At 35.8% G+C, this 22,916-nt stretch overlaps 1 long non-coding RNA gene across 1 annotated transcript in view; it reads left to right on the forward strand.

Annotated features, from left to right (window-relative positions):
• The window catches only part of LOC116183615 (uncharacterized), an 87,194-nt gene that overhangs the window by 14,836 nt on the left and 49,442 nt on the right, over positions 1-22,916 (forward strand). The window contains exon 2 of the long non-coding RNA XR_004148277.3: positions 8,297-8,426. This is a non-coding gene — a long non-coding RNA (uncharacterized LOC116183615). The remainder of the gene's footprint in view (positions 1-8,296; positions 8,427-22,916) is intronic.

Consider the following 22,916-nt stretch of genomic DNA (forward strand, 5'->3'; position numbering starts at 1 on the left):
CTTACAACCCCAGAGGTCCTATTTTGCATTAGGATGATAGACCAGGCAGGAAGTGTAAGGTCTGGTACATGTGCTGGTGACCCATAATGTGACAAAAATGTACAGGCTGTGAATCCTAGAACAGTGACTCTTGATCTACTCTTCAAGTATCTATTAATTACACATTGTCTCTTTATCATAACATTTTCATTGGTTTTATTATTTTATCTGGTTTCTAGGGATATACTCCAGTCATGAACCAGCACCATATGTTTAGGTCAGGCTGTATAGATTGATATGCTGCATTTGTTTTTCTATTCCTTTCCCTACAACACTGCATACTTTTCATAGTTTTTAAACCCATAAACATATTTTTCAGTATTCTTTTCTGAAGTTGCTAATAAATTACATGTTCAAGCTTGGATTCATAATGTGATTTAATCAACTAGTATTCATATTTTTCAGGTCTATATATCATTGCTCTGTCTTATACATTTGCCTTTAAAAGTGTTGCTCTTTGTCTTCTGAATCATGGTTTGTACCAGCCAATTCTATTACTAAACAGATGCATCACTATACAACTTCTGCAACTCTTCTCATGATGGAAGTTCTTCGCAGATGGCAGAATACTTTTTTTTATCACTAAGACCAATATATTAATTGAAGCTATTTAATTGCACACCTTCCTTAATAACACTTTTATTACCTGCTAGCAACTCCATTCATATTCTTGGGTCATTAACTTTGATGCAGCAGGCAAGTGCAATTTTGTTGTAATCAAGAAGGTAATAAAAGGATAGTTTGTGCACCACAGGACAGTTTACAATAGTAATAAAGCCTAATGAATTCTATTATTCACTCTCTCCTATTAAAAGTTGAGTTTAGCTTCTGATATCAAATATCTGGGGAGTGAAGCAGATAAGAGAGGGACCATTCTGTCCTAATATGAAATGTATAGTTTGCACTTGAGAAATTAAAATGAAGCATAGAAAATAATGGATTCCCATGGGTATTTCTGTGAGAACAATATAGCGTTTCTCAAATGGAACTTATTCTTCTACATGATTGTGAGTCAGAAAGATTAACCTCAGCTAGATTTTACTTTGACTGTTTTTACAGCACAAGATCCCACTGCTGGGGAAGAGGAGTCCAAAAAGTAATTTTGGATTTATCCAACAGAATAGCTGACAGCTTTTCTCTGTGTCTCCCTGTTTTCCCTGTGTATGCATTAGCTATTAGCATTTGACTTGGCACAACAAGCTCCCTTACCAGGAAAGTTATGGAACCCCACCTTTCCCATCAAATTTGCACCAACCTATGCCTTATAACAGTTCTTTTGGAAGTTTTTGTCCTGAATAAGAGTCCAGAAAATGGTTAGAGTAATAAAAAATGGTGGAACCTTATTGGGACCAGAATTACCATAAATACAAACATGAGTGCTTTTCAAGGACTTGCCAATTTTTTGGTTGGAGAGGGACTTTGAATTCTAGAATACAGGGAAGCCTCCTGTGGAGGTTGCAATAGTTTTGGAAGTCTCTTAGAAACCTGTTTGTTTTGTAAGAAACCTTTTCAGGGGCTGGGGAAGAAACTGACTTGGCTGGAAGCTTGTTCTGTAATCTCAAGATTATACTTCTTTTTATTTAACTAAAATTAAAAAAAAAATTAAAAATAATCTACAACAGACACAAGCCAGAAATGGGCTGTACCTCCTCAGGTATGTGCTGTAGCAGAGGATGGCATCACACCCAGGCATCTGATACTCATGTTGTTAGCTACACTCTTGACTACATTGAAAATGTAGCACAAGGAAAACGCATAACAGTGTATTAAGATGTACAAACAGCCTGGTGCCTAGGAAAACCCCATGTTTCCTCTATTCCTCTTTTTCCCACTTTTTGGATGGGTTGTACCCAAGTGCATTTTACCTTGGTGTTTGTATACATGGTGCTAGTCCTCCTCTTTCACAGTAAGAATAACCCAATTTCAGACTATGTCCTTCCTCCTCAGAAATGATTTCCATGATTGCAGGGGTAACTCAAATCATGCCTTCATCTAAATCTTGCTTCTAGTCTTTACCACCTTACCAGCACAGTACTCCCTGGGTCCTATTCTGGTTTCCTGAGGGAGAATGCAAGCCCAGGACTGCCTGTACTCTTTTACCAGACCTTGTGAGTAGCTTGGATGAGAAAATCAAGAGCTTCTAATGAGTTGATTGATGTTAACTGACAGTCAGCTGACAGTGGCAATCTATTGTCCAGCAAAACAAAACAATATATGAAAAATTACTGTAACACAAGAGCTCCCTGTGCTTGTGCCTGTTCATGGATGACAAGAGGGTGGCTGCGTGGGGTAGTTTGAAATCCCTGCATAAAGCTATTCAGCAAAAGGTAGCCTTTTCCTGCCTAATCAGGCAATTTCAAATAAATTCCTTTTTGTATATTGGTGCATATTGGATCAGTGTCCTTAGGGAATGAAGGTGCAACCCTGTTCATTTCCTGAGTTTCAAAGTGCCTGAGGCAGCTGGATTCTCACCTCTGCCAGAAGAGTGGCACCTTCTGGCACACGGCTTAGTGAGGATTGCCAGCAGATGTCTAAGGCATCTCCCATTGCAGAGTTAGACAAATTTTGCTGAATTTTTATTCTAGTTGGGATGTGAGTTTAAGTAAATGAACAAAAAAAACTGTGGCTGTAATTTGATAAAAGCAGATATGACTTTTTATTTATTAACTTGGGAGCTAATACATTTTTTGCAGGAATATAAATGGAGAAATTTAGGTTAACTAAACTCAGGGGCAGCGAGACTTCTTTTTTACTCTGGGGAAATAATTTCTAGTCAAAGATTGTCTTGAAAGGCTGTAAAATCTACATCCTCAGACTGAGAATGGAGCAACCTCCTTCAACATGACTTTATTTGAACTGGAACTTGAAATTGGAAGACCTCCAGAGGTCTCTTCCAACACATCGGATTCTGTTTCTAGGATCTGTGTCTATCTGATAACATTGCTTCATATGCTACTGATCAGTTCAAATTAGCAGCTAATATAAATGGGATTATTCATAACAAATACATTCAAGTTTGGTTTTTTTTATTGCCAAAGGTTTTCAAGCCTGTACCTTTCAGTTTAAAGCTCACCAGTAGGCAATGCAATACTGTTGACAACAGCAAGTAATTAGCACTGGTAATTTCTAGTCCATCAACTGCATACCAGCAATGTTTGAAAAACTTAAATTCCCTATCAAAAACAGATGTTCAATTCCATGTTAGAGCTAGAACATGAGTCTCACAACAGGCTTTTAGAGAAGCTTACCTAGAGAGGTCACCCATTGTTCCAGACTTTCTCACTCTTTTATGTAGTAGGTATATTTAGCCACCCTCACTGACTATAGTTGAGGGAACAGTGCTCTCGTGCCTCCTCTCCTTTTTACTGTTCACTGCGGTACTGCAGCCTTCCAGCAGCCTCCTCTTGCCAAAATCCTTTTGATGTCTCATCCTTCACCTCATGCTTCTGTTAATTCTTAATGCAACTGATGATTCTGTTTTCAGTCTGATGTTGATTCCTTTGGGTGAGAGTGTTCAGCCATTGCCAAATCTGAGCTCCCCAGCTCATATCTATCTTTCCAGCTGCTCTCCTTCCCTGAACTTTGCATTCTACTGCTGGAAATGATATCATGATTTTCTTTCCCCCTTCAACCAAATGATGGTTTTCCCCTGAGACCAAATGCTGTGTTTTGCATGACCCTTACTTCAGCCAAAAGCCTGTATGAAACTATCTGTGTGCAGTAAAGAGCCATAAGTAAGCATTTAATCAGATTTGCCCCACATAATGCTCCAGGAAATCAAGCACTTCTGTGCTAATTATAGGTTTAAAAAAGGATGGGCAGTGATCAGCTTCCAAAATTCCCTGACAGTCCTCCTAGAATGTAAGCTTCAAGCATGTACATGCTCATATACAATATGAGCATGCTCATATATATAGATATATAGTTATATAGCTATATGTGTGTGTGTTTGTTTGTGCATATGCATATGTATGTATTTATAATACACTACAACCTGGTTCAAAGGGAAAGGGCTCTGGATTACCTTTATGAAACTGTCTTTCAAAAGTAAGAGAAAAAATTTAAAATAACTTTGAAATCTACTAACACTCCAAGTTATGATGCTGACAATTCTACAGTGAACCATGAAGACATTTATATTTTTATAATTTTTGTGAAGAGATATCAATCTGCAATATGTTAAATTGGAAAGTTGTTGTTCTATCCAAAAGAAGACAACTGCCTTGAAAATTTTCAAATATGATCTGAGGAAATATTAAAATGAACATATGCAATGAATCCTGAACTTTTATCAGGAATCTTCAGTTACAAGGCTATGAGCTAGCAAAGGACAGGAAAAGACATGACCACTGTCCTTTTCCCAAATTATTAGAAAACAAATATCTAAAGAAAGAATCCTAAGACTGTCACTAAAAGAGTTCACTTGAAATTAAGAAACCACTGAAGAGATATTCAAGGTAGCAAAAGAGTTTAAGTCTGTAGACAAATAACATTACAATCGTGGTTACATAAAATTTGTTTCATAGCTTTAGGCAAGCATAGATATCCCAAGTTTATTGCAATTCATACTTGAAAGTGTGAAAGAAAGGGAAGCAAATGAGAATGGATGTCTGTTCAAAATATTTGAGGGCTGATCTTGAAAAAAAGGTGTAGCTGGCTAACTAATGTAATGTAATGTCCATCCAGCTATGAAAAAAAACAACAAAACAACTAAACCAGAACTCTGAATTTTGTGCAAAAGGATTTATTTTGGACCTGGCTTAGTCAATCACTCCCTTAGGTTTGGTTTCCTCCTTCCTAATGTTGCAGATTTCAACTCATCTATCACATTTTGATAGCCTGAAGACTTTCAGTTGTCACTTTTGCAGTGTAGTGTAGCCACTTTCACATTTTTTTTTATATCAAAAGTTAATTAATTTTCCAGTGACAGAAAAATGGAGCAACTGGAATGATTGCTTGGGAGTTAGAAAGAGCAGGCACTGCTGCCACATGTAGATGTCTTATGCAGGATCTTCATTGAGGATAACTTTTCTGTTCATGTCTAAAAGATTCTTGAAAGTCAGTAGACATGTTTATTTTATTAATCATTGAGTCATCAACTCAGAGTAGCCACAAGATGTCATTGTGGACCTACTAAGATAAGCATGGTTGGGGCTGAAAAAATATAAATAGTATAAGTTAGAACCACACCTAAACCACAAAGAATTATTTTATCATAGATTTAAAAAATATTTTGAAACGTTTTTCATAGTTTTTGTGTCATTACTTTGGAATACAGAAAACTTGAGTATGTGGGCTCTTCACATCAGCACTTTAACGCTGTCAGCCTACTGGAAGGCATTTGCTGCTGGAGCAAAAATTATTTTAGATGAGATGAAGCATATGCTTACATGAGGTTTAACCAACACAGAAATAGAATACTAGAAAATAAAATGTAAAAATTACAGAAATACTAGGAATGCTTAGAAGTTTTTAAACTTTATTTTCATGCAGTCTTGAATTTGCATTATTCCTTTGGGAGCATTTCCACACATAGAAAATTAAGATTTTAATAATACAAAGTTCTTGAAAGCAGAGATTTTCATTTGTGAGTTCTTCATGAATATGAGGATGTAATAAAGAGAGTCTTTTTATGGTGGACTATGATATTCTCCCAAAATGTGAACATTCAAAAATGTACTGAAGATTACTTTTGGTATAATTAGATACAAAATTCAGACGTGATCAAGATCAATTTAATTATGAGACAAAAATCTGGAGGGAAGCTTAGGCTCTTTAATTGATGTTGAATATGCCACAATACAATTTAGGTGTTATGATTTTAACATTTAGATATCTCACCAGTTAGAGAATTTTGAAGCAACGCAGAGATTGGAAAATGGAGATATATAGATATTTGGGGATTCACACTGAATGATGAATCACTGGAACACATATAAAATGCCAGTAAATATTTCTGCACCGCACAGAGAGAGAAATGCCCTTTTCTGGGAGTCGGGAACGTAGCCTCACTCTTGAAGATCAGTATTACTGTGGGTCAGCATTCTCCAAAGTACAGTGAAGAAGTTCACTATTGAGAAATGGAGTGCAATTAATGCTGGAAGAAGAAAAATAAACCAACAAAACCCAACCAAAATCAACTTACCAGATGTAAGTTTCATATATTTATTTAGAAAAGGAACTTGGACAGAAACACTGATGTATAGTGAATTGTGCTCAAAGTCCACAACTGCTACACATAAGGGAACAGATAATTCTTAGATGATTTTGCAATATTGCTCTTCTGAGAATTTTGATTCCATAAAATTTGTGAAATTTCAAAACTTTCTACTCAAAAATAAAAAATACAAGTTTCTTATTCAAAAAAGTATACAGTGTAAAGTTATTTTTTTTGTTTTGGTATCACAGACATTTCTGTTCTAATTAGTGTACGTGACCTGGTTCACTGTATCTATACTGAATCTTCAGTGTTTTTCCCGAAGTTAACCCATGTTCTGTTAATTAATGAACCAGGCTTCAATTCCATTTTAGATAAATTTGCAGTAACTGAATGATCCCCAGAGTCCATGGTCTGACTCCTAGGACAATAATTAGGAGACGTTTCAAAAGGACCCATATTTCTAAATAAAACCCTTTTTAAAAATTAAATAATTACACATTTGTTCAGTGCCTCTCACACACTTTGTGAACTTCAAACATAATTAGTTTGGCTATGTAGGGAGAAGGAAAAAGCAAAAAACATCACTTGGCACTGTTAGAATTTAGATATGGTTACTCTTATTCCTTCTTGAACATAGAAATGCTATGCAGAAAGTGACAAATGGTTTTAGCATTATAACAAGGAGTATCTCCCCTTTCACTATATTGAGTTGCTTTATGCTTTTTGGATAAATATTTTGCAACAGCCAACAATCCTTGCAATCTCACTTTTCTTGTGTAATGCCATTACAATCTCTTTATAAGACAAAAAAATAGAAAGAATGCTGATCAAAGCTGTAGCCGTAAGGCACTAAATAAAACTTACAGTTAGAATTAAAAGTACCTGAGTGTTTTTACTGGGATATGTGAAACAGAAATTAGTCATTGGATGTTTTTAGTAAATTTTCCCTACATGTATTTTAGAGTCTAGAGAAAAAAATCCATTCTTTTTTTTTTTTTTTTGCTGCGCCCATATCTAAATTCATCAACAGAAAGTTTTTACCTCAGTAGGAGCACAGGAGGGGTCTTATAGCTAAATTCTGTTTATATATTGGGCTAGATGATAAGGATCTGCAAACCTATGCATATACAAGATGTAAGAGAATGAAAATGAAGTCATCAGCAGAGAGTAATGATTTTATGGAAAGTTATTCAGTAAAAATATCTGAGAAAAGGAGGAGGAATGTTCAAATAACAGCCTCAAAGGAACTATTGTTGAGGTAGGGATTCTCGTTGGTAGGATGATGAGATGTGGATGTGGGATGGTGGCAGACACCCATGGTTCTCCTGCAGAGATGTTTAAAGTAGTGGCATTGGGAGAATTGTTGTCTGGCAGACTGTCTTAACAGAATCATCTCCACTAGAAAAACAAGGAAGGAAGAAATGAAAAACACAGGTAGACCCTTTGAACTATTTTCAGTGGGAAGAAAATATGTATAAGGCCAGTGATTGCTTGCTAAAAATTTCTGTGAAGGAAGTGGGGAAAGGAATTCCCAAAAATAAGGCTTTCTGAGAATTTGAATTACTGATAAATCAAGGAAAGTAACTAATGGAAATGGGGTTTAGCTGTGTTTTTAGATGAGGTGATTTCAAGTGAAAATCTGTTTGTCAGATAACATGAAGATTAATACAGGAAGAAATAGAATGAATTTTTTTTTTGAAAAATATGTCTAATGCTTATTACTGGTCATCCATCACATAAGAATCTTAACTGTTGTAAAGATTTGATAATGAGCTACTTCTACCAAAATAAAAACATTCATTTGAATGCTGAATAAGGTAAGTCTTGGTAGGCCATGAAATAAATGATGTATTGGATTATTCCCATTGTGGAAAGAATGAAATCTTTTGTTTGAGATACATGGATTATGCTGAGAAATGAAATACGTTATTTGGACAAATCTTCATGAAATAATAAATAAAAATAGAGAAAGGGAAGTGGAGGGTATGAATCATTCAACTGACATCACATTACTGAGCTCATGATAATGCATAAAACATTGATTCAATGCAAATGTTTATTGTCTGATGAAAATAAAATGTTTCTATGCCTTGACAGGGATTTCCATGAAGTACACTTGCATCCACTACCTGGATTAATCATATTCCTCATACTACCTGTTGCAGAGCTGAGGGCTGGAAAGTCTGTCTGCTGCTCTTCTGGGTCCTCATCAACTTGCTAAGAGTATGTAAGGAACAAGGAGCCCAGGTTTACTTAAGCTCAATTTTATTTGAAAACTTTGTAAATGAAGCTAAGTTATAGAAAATGAAATTCTTGGTTGTTAGAAAATTTCCAATGGATTTTTTTCTGCTACAGAATTGAATATTCCTGCCCTGCCCTTCCCATCAAGTTCATATGGAGGAATTCTTGATATCTTGTCAGCTCTAATCACAAATTTCTACTTGAGCAAGGAAGACCAGTTTGGCTATATTATGCTGCTCTAGCCTTGCAGAACAATTTAAATCTGCATCCCTGGAATTTGAGAGAATTATTTAAAAAATTGTTTCAGTTTACCCTCTTTCTGATTTGATTTGATTTGATTTGACACAGAAGCATTTGTAGGTCAGGGAGCAGGATGGGACCTACATGTTGAATCAATTAATTTTATTTTGTCACTAAGTGTGGTTTTATTATGGCTATTCCTGACATCTAACATATCATGTTTTAAACTTCTCTGCTTAATAAACTAAGATAATAAATATTACATTCATCTGAAACTGATTTCAACACAGTACATTTCCTCTTCTTTCGTCTCATGAGAAAGTGTTCTTTTTACCTCTTGTTTTCCAAGTATGAGCTAATAATTTTATTTGAAATATGTATCTCTAGTGAGATAGTTCTATCTATATGCATATGTAATATGTATCCAAGGGTAAAACTATATTTGTCAGTATTTTTATCACTGTTCTCCATTCTGCTTCAACTGTAAGAGTACAAAGCAGTATATAGACACTGTGTTTTCCTCTAAGTGATTTAGAAAAAACAAAACCCAGTCAGATAAAATTTGACTCAAAAAATTTGAGTCAGAGATCAAACAAGATTTTTCACTTCAGAGACACTTTTTAAAGATTGATCTATTTCTGTCCTGGCTCTTTGTCTTGCTTTGCTGCTTTTGGTTTCCCTCCTCTAATGAATGGATTTGTCTCGACCTTTCTCTCTCAGGTTAATGGGCTTTTATAATATGCTGATTGACTCAAACTAAAATTTTCAGCTTGATAGCATTATTTAAAAACATACATATTTGTGTTGGAAAATATCTTTCCAACACAAAGCCCATTGCTTAAAAAGAAATTTTTTCATTGTTCTCTTCAAGGAGAGAACACCAGGGTGGGGTGATCCTTCTGTGATCCATTGTGTATATTAATCTACATTTTTTATATACCATTTGTATGTTTGTGTAAAGAGCAGTTAATACCATGTTAAATATCTCTACATGGAAGAACCATATTTATTACAACTGTGGGAAAGATGAAAGTTAAATTATTAATATACCATTTAAGCAAGGATTTTTTCTGCTAATTGCTCAGTTGCAGTAGCAATAACAAATAACTATTATAAATAAATAGTAATAACATAAAATGCTGGATTATTATTTATATTTTATATTGCATTGAATGAGGTATATCTGACACACAAAGGCTATTTTTACAATCAAGTGTCAGGGCAAAAATTTCAGTTTTTCTTGATTCCATGATAAAATTATAGTTTTATATTTCCTTTCGTGGAGTTTGGAGTGAGCAGCAAGATGGAGAAAAGGAGAAATAACTGAAATACACAGAAAGAAAGGAGCTCAATCAGTTATGTAAGGACAGAGAATTTTTGTGGGAGGTCCAGTTAAAGCTGAATAATTGCCTGTGGAAATGGTCACTCTTCTTCCTTAACCCATACTGGAAACACTTCAGCTCATTTTCAGCCTTCCAGTACTTTGCTCTTGACTACAGAGTGTCGCTCAGTTGGATAAGCTAGCGTTACTAATAGAAATATTATGCTAATCCCTAGTGACATTCAGTATACATGAGTGTCTGTATATTTAATGTGAAAATGTATCTTCTGCAAAATATGAATACTAATCATTTGCCTCGGTTCAAGACCTTACCTTCCAGTCCCAGACTCAGAGCTGTAGATAATCCTATCTCTCAGAAAATATGGGTGAAATGAAGGTCTTGTATTCTTGTTTTACATCCTCATACTATTTAGAATTTAAATTCTCTAAATTAAAACAAAACAAAACAAAAACCACTGTACTGATATTTTGAAATTTTTTCTACATGATCTTACTTTTATGTAATTCAAGACGTTTTTTATCACATCAAATGATGAAATGTCTTTGGTCAGTATTGCACCAAAATTAATGTGGTTGATGAAAGTTATAATGTTGGTATTTTAATATACAATTGAAGAAAAATTAATTTTAAACCTCCTAATTCTATAATATTAATTTAAATTTTTTATTTAATAAATGTATTTTTGTATTGATAGTGATGGGATTTTTTATGTATGTATTATAAAAATCTTCACTATGGTCTACTTAGATAATAAAATACAAAATTGTTTTTTGAGGCAAGTGGCTTGAATCTGCAGAACTTCTTAGTGTTTAAGATTTGGAATTTATTTGCTTTAGTTTTGGAAATTATGTATGGTTGTAATTTAGACCACAAGTCCTTCTTCTGCTTTTTCAGATTTGCTCTCAGGCTAGAAAGAGTAATTTCTATTTTGATGGTTTTAATTTCGTTACATATTTTGCCATCACCTCATGCTTGTGTTCGAAACTGGGGAAAAAACTCCCACAAACAACCATCACCACTTCTTTTGAGGGGAGGGATAATACTGTACTTTCTTCTAGTTATTACTGCATAACTGTCTTGCACTTTTTTCCCCTCTCTGATTTTTTTTTTTTTTATTTATAGGGTTATAGAACTCTACAATTTGTTTCTATATCTTTTGCGGGATATCCCTTGCTTTGTCTTTAAGCATTTAAGCAGCTCACGTGGCATCATAGATATCCTCTTGTTTTTCAAAGTTTTTATTTATTCAGAGATGAAAAAGAAGCTATAAGTTATACTATCAGAAATTTTAAAAAATAGTATTGAGCAATGGACTGTTGTTAAAATCTGAATCTGATAACTTAAGCAAAAACTAGTCTTGACTAAACATGTACTTTGGGATTACATCCGTGTTAGCTAACAAAGCTAGCTTCAGAAGTGGCAGGAAGGATGCACTGTACCCTGCTGGCAGTTAAGGTAACACAAATACAATAATTTGAAAAATGGTAAAGGGTTAAATCAGCAGATTTTGTACTGTGCTTTAGAAGGAGCCACGAGTCCCTTCTAATTCTTCCCAAAGGTTTTGCACTTAAAAGAAGCTGAACTGAGAGCTGCCGGAAAAGGCAGTGACAGGAAAAGTAAGAGAAAAAGCAAAGAAGAAGTTGAGGTGACTAACAAGAGGTAAAAATCAGCAACTTGTGATTTTTAGAATTTGGGGTTTTTACTGACTGGAATTTCCCTGACGAGGGTTTTTCTAGTGTTTGAATGTGTGATAGCAAATGACAGCTCTGGTGTTCTTATTTGTGTGGTAAGCAGAAATGACATGTGTAAGTCCTGGGTGGAGGGGGAAAAATCAGAAAATAGAAGGGACTTGGGGAAGGTCAATGGCCCACTCACAAACAGGATGAAGGTCTGTACCTTTCCATGCTGAGGTCCTTCTGCTGAAGTACATGGTTTGCCTAATCTTGTATTATATTGTTTAGAAGAGATATCTAGAGGATAGAGAGAAAAAACAACACACCCAAGAAATCTAGTTGAATTATTTTATTAGCTCACCTCCAACAGCCTTTTGAATACACTGTAAAGCTGGCATCATCTAACACATATGAAAGAAGAGATTACTAGTTTGCCCCATAAAGTATAAAATATAAAGCTGGCAGGAAAATGTGAGGGAAGCACACAGAAATGGTCTTAGTGAGTACAGAAAGCATTAAGGTACACATAAAGTAGACTCCTGGAAAAAAATAAACTCTAAGAGGTAAGCAGTGGACAGCATCAGTAAAACACTCTCTTTAGATATCCACTGCATAAGGATGTGTACAAATATGCACCAACATAAGCCAACCAAACAGAAGAAAACCAACCAAAAAATAGAAAGGTATCAAAATATCATACACAGTGAACTACTTGTATTTGACAAATACAAGTGAGATTATTTTATCCAGAACTAATAAAAAATATGTGTTTTCTTCAGCTATGCAATATCTGAATTAACCAGAGATATTGCATTATACATGAAGATTAGACCAGGACTGCATTCAGCAGAAATGGAGAAAGAAGACATAGAATTTTAAATAGTTCTGTGATACTGCAGCCTGTGTGACTGCTCTGAAGATTTGCTGCCCCTAATGAATAATGCATAGAGTGTGATTTCTTTCAAGGGAATAATAGGCTTTCTAATGAAAACTTTGATGGCGGTTGCAATTTACCTGCCTGAGGTGAACTAAAAAGACAAAAAATTCTAGATATCATATTATCAAACAAAATAATATCAACCCTGCATAAAAAGCAGCTTGTTGTCATAGTTTCCAGTTATTCCCTCACTCTTTTTTTTTTTGTATGAATATGCTGCATTAAAAATAAGATATTTTCCATGTAAAACAAAAGAAGTTTTCAACTCACTAAATATATGTTCTAATTCTATATTGAGGTAAAACAATGAATGACAAGATGTTGTATTATGCCCCTAAAAGCTAATTTCAATGTGATATAAGGACATATAACATTTATTTTATACTTTTTTTCCCTTTCTCTTTTCTTCCTTAACTTTCAAATCAGGGAATAGCTTATTTGAATGTGTTTATTGCTGCATATTACCCTTGACACTTATAATTTTGTCTGAAATACACAGATGGTAAAATAAGAAAGTGTCAGGGAACTAAAATTAAGAAGAATCAATATGTCTGCTGTGTTTAATGTGAAGACTTTTATTCACCTCCAAAGAGCTGGAGGCTCTTCAGTGATTTCATTACATATGTGTGTCATGGAGTAGTAGAGAAGGGAATGCAATCTATACCTTAAACCATTCTGGAAAAATTCCTGAAAGGACTAACGTAATTACTGAATAGTCTAGAAGGCTGAAAGAATACGCTTGTGTGGAAGAGGCACAACTACTCATTCTAAGTGAATTGGATGCCAGGCACTTTATTATAACAATTATGGCTTGTTTTGGTTTTGTAATTACTGTGGTAAGAAGTAAACATTTAAAAGACATCAGAAATCTACACTAAATGAGTGTCAAAACAGAACATATTATTTCTTATAAAAGCGCCCTTACAGTGCTGAAGGGCACAAAGAAAACCCTGCTTTGTAACCCAGTCTCTCTGCTCTGCCTCTGCACATCTAAAAGGTCAACTTTGTGCTGCAGTTGATTGGAAGATATTTGGTGATCACTTGGTTTGCCAGCACACGGAATATTTTGCCCACAGCAATGGTTTTGCTAAAGCACCTACAAAGGAGTCCAGTTCTTGCACAATTTCCACTGCTTTTATCAGCTCTACAGTAATAAAAAATCCAGGGTTATGAAAACCTCATTGCAGAACCTTGTGTCCAAGCAGTGGCTAAGTTTCTTACCCTGGAAGGAAGTAGGTCCTGGACCATAATTTCTATGTGAAATTTAGTAAAACTAACTGTGCAAAAATCAACCATATCATCCTTCCTTATTTGCATTTACTCAAGTGTAGAAAAGTAATAGGTGGCCAGAATCCATCTTGGGAATTAATATTTTAAAAACCCCATATTATTTTTAATGCAAAACAGACATTCATTTCAAGATTAAAAAAACATTATCTGCATACAGTTAACAGAAATATAAATAATTTTGATAATTGATTGTTAGACATTCTGTGATGACATTAAAGAACTATTAGAGGATTTATGTATTTTTTATAATAGCTTCAGATCTGCTCAAATAAATGTTTTTAAATTTGAAAATTATCACTTTGCTCTCCATTAATAATTAATTACTATTAATTGCCTTCTTGTAATATATACAGTATATTTTCCTACTCTCTGAATAGAACAAGGTATAACGAACACAGAAAATGATGATCAAAAGAAAAGCAGGACTTAAAAATTCTAGTAATTTGTCTTCAGCTCAACAGTTCTATGCTGCAGAGAAATATGGTTTCTGCAGAAATAAAGGACAGGGGACACACCAAAAGGAAGTACTCAGGAATTGGGTCCTATATATGCTAGAAGTAGTCCAGGTTGTTCCAGAACCATTCAGAGCCTTATAAGTTTCAAAAAATGACTAACTCAGTTTAATCCAACTTCTATCATATTTACTATATTTATGAGAAAAGTGAGAATTAAAATGGAATGTATTTTTTCTACATTTACTAAAAACTAACCAAAGAAGAAAATTTCAGCTAACATTGGGAAGACTTATACATTATTTTATAGCTGAATAAGCTGTTTGGCATTCACAATTTTATATACAGAAAGTTGTTCTCTATGAGAAGTAAAACTGAAAAGGAACATGTCCGAGGACAAAGCACAGCACTATGCAATATGCAGACTCTATATAATTACTCCTGATATAATGAAATTTATAAAGCATGTTTCTCATAAATAACATTTAAAGTACAATTCCTAAAATAATGTAATGAGCTAGTGTTCTCCATCAAAAGCTAAGTGGTTCAGTAATTATCAACAGAAAACATGAAAAAATTTCATCAGTAGCTTAGAGTTGGTGTTCAATTTTTGTTTATATATAGTAATGCAAATTTTATATAGTTTTACTGTATAAAATTCTATATAAATTCTACTATATAAATTTCTAAATAAATTGATACAAATTCTAAAGTTTTATGTAGTTACAAAGCATAATTAAATTTATAGAGCAATTACAAAATAAACTGATAATATTATTAGCCCTGAAGTGAATGAGGGTCCTTCTTTTTTCTAGATCTCCTGGTATAGCAGAGAGTGGATTACTCACAAGATTAAAGCTATTTGATAGGAATAATTCAGAAAAAATGTAAGTGATAGAATTGCTTATTTTTATCAGATATATGTATCACTATTTACCCTCAACTCAAGCTTTTTAATTTGATATGTTTACTTAAAAGATAGGCTTCTATATAGATGTTGAAATTGTTCACTGTCATGGTAACATGTTTTATATATAGATATTTTAGGAGGCTTGCTCTTATATTCTTTTTTCTGTGTGTTAATTAGTGCACATTTTACATGTAAGTATAGCTTAGTCATCTCTCAAGTGGGTATATGAGTTGAAACTCCAGAGGTGCAGTTTCAAGTTGAATCACTGAAAGTGGTGATGCAGTATGTAATACAGGCCGACAACTAGGAATTTACTGTTGTACTCACTGTCAAGCCATGCTAAACAAAAGGGAAGGAAAAGTGTTGTTTTTAAAGTATTCACTTGACAAGCAAGAGCGGTGGGCTTCCCACAGAAGTGTTCAGTTCTGATCTCAATAGGCATCAAAACCAATGGTAGAGTTTATGAACTTCAAACTAATTCCTTCTAAAATGGGGAGCAAATCTATCAGTGTTATCAGTGCTGCAATGTCAAGACAACATGGTGTTTGCCAGACAACAGCACTAACTGCAGCTTACGGAGTATATTCATAGTGCTGCTTCATGGCAAACCTAAGATTTATGGTCTTTAAGTTATGTCTCTAACAGGCTTCCTTTATGAGCTGTTAAAGTGTGTACTTCTAACAAGACACTGTCACAAAATCATGTCCCATGGGGTAAAGTATAAAATTTTTATTGTTTCTGTCTCAGTTTTTAAGTAGGGATCAAAAGCAATGATATAGCAAATTACATTTGTATACCAGCTTTGATGCTGACATTTTATAGCTGTCACAGGGAGCTTGGCTGCCTTGGAGTAAATGAACATTCCTTTCTTGTGTCTACAGGACTGCCCATCCTGTACCATCCTCCTGTCTCTGTTAGTCTAGTCCCCTGTTGACCATTTTTTCTGTAAGAACTGATATGACAAATATTTTAACATTTATTTTGAGGATATATCCAGTGATCAGTGTCATAGAAAGATCCCTTACTTTCCCCCCACCTTTTTAGATGGAACAATCCACTTACTATCCTAGTCATGAAGTACAGAAAGTACAAGATAAATCAATGAATCAGAACTTGTTTTACAGCCATCTTTAATGTATATAACACTAAAAGCCAATTTGTCTGTTTCACTAGTTACACATTTGCTCATATGGTGTGTAGGCTGTTTTTATGCAATTAATTTGTTCTGAACATCTCGAGTGGGAATACTACTGTTTGCATTTAATGAATTTATAAAGACTGTTAATAAAGATTTACAAGAATCCCTCGCATCTTTAACAACTACCATCCTTTCCAGTAATATAAATTCCTGTCCAGAGTATTTTCCGAATGCTTTGTTCTCTATTCATAGAATCCTGGAATGGTTTAAATTTGAAAGGATCATAAAGATCATGTAGCTCCATCCTCCCCAGTCTCAACTGTTCCTGGGCAGGGACAATTTTCATTAAACAGGTTGCTCAGAGCTCTGTCCAGCCTGGCCTTGAACATATCCAGAGATGGAAGAGCTACAACTTCTTTGGGCAACCTGTTTACAGTGCCTCTTCACCCTCACAGTACAGAATTTCTTCCTAGTATCTAATCTAAACCTACTCTACAATGGTTTGAAACCACTCCCTTGTCCTGTCACTACATGCCTTTATATAACTTGTCTCTCCATCCTTCTTGTAGGCTCCCTTCAGGTACTGGAAGTCTTCAATTCAGTCTCTTTGGAGCTTTTTCTTCTGCAGGCTGAAGAACCCCAACTCTCTCAGTCTTTCCTTGTACGAGAGGTGCTCCATCCCTCTAATCATTTTGGTGGCTTCCTCTGGACTTGCTCTATTAAAAGATTGAAGTCTTTCCTGTGGCCTTTGTAATGTCATTTTTTGTTTTCATATTAATGAATAAGTGGGAAGTAGGTTCCATATGTCTTTCTTTTGTCTAAACTATAATTTTAAAATATTTTGTTCTTTCAGATTACATCTAGTGCTATAAACAGAATATTAGTAAACGTATACTACAGAAACATGTATATTGGAATGGAGGCTATTTGCCTGCTTTCTAAGTTATTCAAAATGATTACTTCAGGATTTGTAGTGGATAATTAATGCACAACAATAAATCTGAAAATGTGTAACAGTTTAACCCTGGTCTTGAATAGAGTCAGTCTTCTGCAGGTCTAACTGGAGTGTCAAATTGCTGTTCTCGCAGCCGTTATTAGACAAGTATGTACAGGTGCATGTCTTCAGAAATCCAGCAAATATTTTTTCAACTATAATATAGCAAAGGTTTGCAGGAGTTTATGAGAGGAGGCAACTATTTTGTTCTGATTAGCTGAGCTGCAACAGCATTCACATCATGTCCTTTTGAGTACAAAATTCTATTTAGCAAGCATAACTGAAGCACAGGTCTTCAGAGACAGCAACATGGTTGAGATATAGTATTCTGTAAAAATATTAAGGACTGGTGCTCTTCAAACAGATATTGAAAAACAGTGCCATACGGTGCTTTCGACAACGAAATTGCAGATATAAAATATATATAACAGCACAACATCAGGGGTATAATTCTAGATTTCCAGAATGTCATATTATAGGTAAGCCTGTCTGTCCCTCTCTTGGATTCATTGTGTTCAGGTAATGGCTCAGACACAGACTGAGTCTCAAGTCTCTCAAACTGTGGCCTGTAAAATGAGGATTTAAGCATTCCTTTTTACACATTCACTCTGTGTTTGCTATTTACTATTATTTTTTCTTGTTTATGTGCATTGCACCTGACTTAACCAAGCTCAGTTTTTTCATAGGTACGTATGCGTGCAGCAATGAGGAAGGAAATGTCTCAGCTTCCAAAGGAATAGCTGTATTTTCTTATTTTATGAAAACAACATCACATTATTAAATCTAATTGAGTAACTATGAATGATGATGCTCAAGTCTGTGCTGCAGCTACAGGAAAAATTGCCAACTCTATAATCAACATAGTATAAGTATTTGATACTGTGATGATACCCAATGCCATGTGAAAGCTTTTTAACCTTAGCCGATAATTGTGTTTTCATGTCTAGCAGTAATTGCAAATTTGAGTAAAAGTTGTAGAACATTTTTTCCTTCCTTCCTTCCTTCCTTCCTTCCTTCCTTCCTTCCTTCCTTCCTTCCTTCCTTCCTTCCTTCCTTCCTTCCTTCCTTCCCTCCCTCCTTGGAGGAGCAACAACTTCTGTTCACTCCCAGCAGTTTTTGTGGGTTTTATATTTATTTATTTTGTTTTCTTTTTTCGAGAAGTTAATAGAAGCAATTTTCTTCATTTTGAGTCAGTTTTCTACATGACCAGTGAAAAGAACAGTCAGCTTTTTGCATAGCACCTTTCTCTGCCAGTTGTCAATCTGCCAGTGTGGTACTAATGCTGTTTAAACAAAGCTGGTTCTGTTTCATTGCTGGCAGCTGACTCAGTGAGTTGTAACGATGGGAACTGGAATCGGCTGTTCCATGGAAAATGAAGCAGTGATTCTGAACAGGAACTTGGCTAACTACATAAATGTGCCATATTTGCATCATGAATTTTTAATGTCAAGCATTTCAGATAAAAATTCATTATTTCTATGAATCATAAATAAAAAATATATGGCCAATTTAAATGTGGTCAGCAAGAAACTGTTCTTGCCTGTATAATAAATGATAAGAAGTATGAATACACAATTAAAAGGAGCTTACAGTACCATGATTTTTAGAAAAGCAGCCAGACTGATATAGCTGCCAGTGGCAAAGCCACTTTATTTCATTTAATAAGCTTTTATTTGTTAGCTCTAGCCCAGTCTCCCAGACACTGGATTTTGCCAAACACATTTCTTATTCATAAAATAAAGGCAAAAACTCTGGGACGTCCTTCCCATTTACAGTATTCTAATTAGATGGTGAGTAAGACATCAGAAGTGATCCATAAACTAACCACAAAGTATTTTGAATGCTGAATCAGGGGAATTAAAACTCCATTAAGTTATATACAAAACTATAGCAGTAATTTAGAGAAACATAAACATAAGACCAATTCCTCTCATGGTGGGAATGGCTAATCATACTCTAGAATTTATTTCTCTTTGAGCTTCAGATTTGGTGCTTCATTCAGCTACAACCAGGTGGTAAATATTTACTTCTGGCAGTGCTTATTTGGGTTAAATTACTTAATAACTGACAATAGCTAATTGAAAACAGCTTGGGATCACCGAGCATACTCTAAACTAATCTAACTTAGATCGTAAAAGTCTGTAATAGTCTGCTGTCTGATGTACAGACCAATTGTAGGGGAAGTCAAGCAAGATTAACAGATGGCTCAGAGACTGCTGCAGGGAAGAAGAGTCTCAGATGCTCATCTCTTATAAGGTGAGCAGAGAATTCTCCTGGTAGGTAGATTTTGCCTGAGTACCCAGGAGAGCCTTTCAATCTTCAAGCTGGCATGGATGATAAGAGCTGTGAAGAAGACTCCTATAACTGCCAGTTTTGACATGAGGGATGAGCTGGCCTTTACAACTTGTTATAGAAAATACACAGCTTTTTATTTCCTTACAGACTTCACAATGTGGTGTGTGCTGGAAGATGAGTCTTCTACTTGCTTTTCATATGAAAACCATTTTATAGTCTTGATTACCATGTCTATATTTAGAATAGGTTTTAGGAAAACTTCCTTCCCTGAAAGGGTAGTAAATCATTGGAACAGTGTGTCCATGAAAGTGGTAGAGTCACCAACCCTGGAGGTAAAAGGTCTGTAGATGTGGCCCCATGGTTTAGTGGTGGACTGGAGAATATTAGGCTTATTATGGTTGGACTAGATGATCTCTGGAGGTCCCTTCAAATCCCAATTCTACTGTGATTCTGGGTGAGTGCAGTAACAACTTCTCTTGTAACAGGAAACCAAACCTTCACATCAACATGCAATTACTCCATGGGTGTATACCTTTCCATGCTTTGTTTATTTTCTGTTCACTTTTTCTTTCTCCCTGACTGCTAAGATTTTTTTCCTAGCTCTTTTGATGCTGAAGAAGTGAAACATCTTTTGTAGCCTCTTCTGTTGTAATATCAAAAGGTTTGTCTAATTATAACTTAAATAAGTTAACTTAAAAATTCAAATGAATTTTGATTAGTTGTTCTGCAGTTACAGGCACTCATAAGTTTGTGTTTTGAAATAGAATTTTGTAGGTTTGTAGGAGGGGGTATAATATGATTAAATGAAATTATATGTGCTGAAGGTGTGCTAGGTATTTGCTATAAAGATCTGAAATTTCTTGCTTTTTTGCAAGTACATGAGCTCTTTTAACACCATCCTTTGCAACGCCTCTGTTGCCAAAAAGCAGTAGAGACTTGTCCTTGTTTAAACAAATCACATTTATATGATGTCAGTACCTTTATTCCTGTATTAGTAAACTGGCAAAGCCTTAAAAACATTGAGAAGAGTTTCCTCAGAGACAAATACTGCATATCCTGTTTCTAGGGAACCATTTTTATTTGTTTTCCTTTAAAATGACTGAATCATTTTATGTCTGGTTTCAAAGACAGCTGGGAAGATGGGAAACAAAGGAAATGCATTTCAGAAGTCTTAGCTCTTCTCCCCTTTTCTTTCCAATATGAGGAGAGCAGTGAGTTACTACGATGTGGTGGGATTCAAGGCAACATACAATTAAATGACCCATAAGCAGTGGGGTCTGGGTGTGGCTGCAGTGTGCAAAGCAGGGTGAATATCTGGGTGAACCTCCCTGGCTCCCTCGCTCTTTTAGCCCGTACTGTGCCTGCTCCTTTCCCCAGGAATACCTCAGCTATACCTAGTGGCTCCTTTCCATCCATTTTTTGGGGGTCTCTGGCTCTTTCTTATTCCTTTCATCCTGCTCTGTCTCCTCAGCCCAGGTTCCCCAGCAGGGTCGGATGGGAGGCAGCTGTGGTGGCTTGCAAGAAGTGAAATTGCTGGCCAAGGTCTGGGCTGGCCCTGCATGAGAGCTCCAGCAGCCTGGTGCAGTGTGGGCCACACCAGGTCATGGCTTAGGCCAGAGGGAAAGCAGGGAAAGATCCCCAGCTCTGGGGTAATGGGAGGAGGGAAAAGGCCCTGGCTCACTCACTTGTTCATGTACCTCCTACCCACTGAACTCCCATGGCTTCAGTCCTCCTGGTCAGGAGTTTCCTTTCCTTGCTTCCAGCTCTCCTCACCCACATTTCCCTCTCTGCCTTGCCACCTCCTGTGTCACTTCTGATGTGCTCCAGCCTGGGTTGGACCTTGCATCAGAGATGGTAAAGGGGATTCTCTGTAAATGTATGGGAAGCTGGTATTTGGTGTCCCATTTGGCACCTGAACTGGAAAGAAAGATAAAATTGCCTATGACCTCTTAGTTATTTAATGGAACTTGACTCCAGTAGCTATTCTTGTCTGGTTGAGGAAAAGCTGAAGTATGAGCCTGCAGAGGAGTAAAAGGTTTGGCACACCAATCTTCCCATGCCCCCTGCAGCCCACAAGTACTTTATACAGAATGGCTGCTCTCCACATTCTCTCCTGTCAGAACAGACGGGCTTTGGGTGGATGGTGAAGCTGCATGGAAGCAAAAGTCTTTGACTTTCTTCTTCTCACCTATCCAGAAAAAGGACTCTCTCTTTTGATCTGGACAATCCTTTGAATGTAAAGACTCCCTGGTGGTAGCTGCTTGGGTGGTAGATCAGCTTGGGATGTTCTCTCTGGGACAAAATGAAAATAGTGCATTGAGAGGTAGGAAAACTGAGGAATATTTTGGTTCACTTCATGCACTGGATAGGATACCATCTCTATAGCCTGCCACAGTTTTGGGCAGCCCTAAATAGTGGTGGGTAACCCAGAGTTGGGGAGGATTTGTTGCCTGTTTTCAACAGGTTCTGGGGTATGATCCCAAATAAGTCTTTATCTGATGAGAGGGGGAGCTGCTACTTCTGTAACCCACATAGATTTTGAAAAAAGCAGTACTGTAAATCAAACATTCTCAGGGATAAGCTAATTAATAAAAGGCTTTTCTCTTAGCAATGGTATGTGTTTCATAATGCAATTCCAGAGTAACTGTGTGCCAGTGAGATTTTTCTTAACTAATCATGTATCAGGATTGTTAATAGGTGCCTTCCTAATTGGACCCAGGACAGAATTTGACTCTAATTCTGTAACTTGCTTGTACTGTTTGCTGTTGCAGTTTATGAAATGGGTTCCTTTGCACTGTGTTGCTATGGTTTTTTCCTTGTATTTACTGACAAGAGATAGGAGATTTATTTGTCTAGTGTCTCTGCAAATTCCTTCCTGCTCTGTTTTGTGGAGCGTTGAATCTGATCTCTTTCAAATTATGAGGAATGGTTTTCTTGGTTTCTAAAGCATTTAAAGATCTTTGTGCTTGTTTATATATAAATGGAAGTAGGTTATCTCTCAGCTCTTTTTAAACAGACTTTGTTTACATCAGCTCACGAGGTTCTCTTCTGTCTGTGCCAAATTGAAATAGTGCATTGAGACATAGCAGAATATTTTGGTTCACTTCATGCAATGGATAGACAAAATTTTCTATTATCTTCATAGCCTGCCACAATTCTAAAATCAGTCACTGAAAATTTAGAAGCAGTTGATAAGACAAACTT

Source organism: Lonchura striata, chromosome 4, assembly GCF_050655825.1.
Source record: "Lonchura striata isolate lonStrDom1 chromosome 4, ASM5065582v1, whole genome shotgun sequence".
Lineage (NCBI taxonomy): Eukaryota > Metazoa > Chordata > Aves > Passeriformes > Estrildidae > Lonchura > Lonchura striata.